Source organism: Austrofundulus limnaeus, unplaced genomic scaffold (assembly GCF_001266775.1).
Source record: "Austrofundulus limnaeus strain Quisiro unplaced genomic scaffold, Austrofundulus_limnaeus-1.0 Scaffold297, whole genome shotgun sequence".
Classification (NCBI taxonomy): domain Eukaryota; kingdom Metazoa; phylum Chordata; class Actinopteri; order Cyprinodontiformes; family Rivulidae; genus Austrofundulus; species Austrofundulus limnaeus.
This window is the reverse complement of record NW_013952699.1, coordinates 267236-268811: the sequence shown is the minus strand read 5'-3', so window position 1 is coordinate 268811 and position 1576 is coordinate 267236.

Genomic DNA, 1576 nt, shown 5'->3' with positions numbered 1-1576 from the left:
CAAAATGTGATGGTAAAATAAAAGTGTAATAAATAAATACAGAATAGGGAAATTATAGACAAAACAATGAAATCAAAAAGTAAAACTCATTTAAAAAGTATGATTGAAATGAAAATTAAAATGAATTGTGATAATGTTAAATTAATAAGGTTGAAAATGATATATTTATGTTGCACTGTATAGTCAAATAAATTAATTGCGCTATTATTTGTTGATGTTTTTATGCAATAATTGCCACATTATTACTTAATTAATAATTTACACTAACTGCAACAGTGATTGATAATATCTTTACTAATGTCAGAAATGGAGAAGTGTTGAGTGGGCATTTGACAACAGATATAAGTGATCATTTACCTGTCTTTACTTTTTATAAACATTATCAATGTAGCAAACCTGCAGTTAAAACAAGTAAGATAATAATAAACACAGAAAAAAACCTTTGGATAAATTGAGAGAGGACTTAAAAAAACTGGAAGGATGTGTATGTTGGTGATGTAAACAGAGATATGATGAGTTTATGAATATTTTGGGAACTCTGTATGGAAAGAATTGTGTRTAAAGAAATTGTGCAARGAGAGATGTTGTTGACAAACCATGGATGACTAAAGGGTTGAAAATTCTTGTTAAAAAGAATCATTTAGATTCATGCTTCTTGAAATAAAGAGCAAAAGATGCAGAAGACAGATACTGTACAATACATACAAAAATAAGTTGGTATGGATTATAAGAAAACATAAGAAGAAATATTACATTGACTTATTAAATAAAAGTAATGGTGATATGAAAGCAACATGAGTAATGAACAGTGTTCTGAATAATCATRAAGGGAAATCAGGTATTCCACAATATTTTGTAAAAGAAAACAAGGAAATCCATGATCAAAGTGAAATAACAAATGAATTTAATCATTATTATGTAAATGTTGGTCCAAATCTTGCAGAAAAAATACCAAAAGTTGATAATGACATGAGTCATACAATCCGGGGTTGTGTCAACAGCATCTTTCTTGAAGAAAYTGATGAAGAAGAAATATTGAGTATTGTAAAAGAGTTCACAAATAAAAGTCAAAAGACTGGATTAACATGGATATGATGGTAGTGAAGGAGATAATTGGTTGTGTTACTGAGCTATCTATATACAGGTCCTTCTCAAAAAATTAGCATATTGTGATAAAGTTCATTATTTTCTGTAATGTACTGATAAACATTAAACTTTCATATAGTTTAGATTCATTGCACACCAACTGAAGTAGCTCAAACCTTTTATTGTTTTAATATTGATGATTTTGGCAAAAAAGTAAAGAAAAATCAAAAATCCCTATCTCCAAAAAAATTAGCATATTTCATCCGACCAATAAAAGAAAAGAGTTTTTAATAGAAAAAAGTCAACCTTCAAATAATTATGTTCAGTTGTGCACTCAATACTTGGTGGGGAATCATTTTACAGAAATGACTGCTTCAATGCAGCGTGGCATGGAGGCAATCAGCCTGTGGCACTGCTGAGGTGTTATGGAGGCTCATCCAGAGTGTTGGGTCTTGTGTCTTAAGCTCATCCAGAGTGTTGGGTCTTGTGT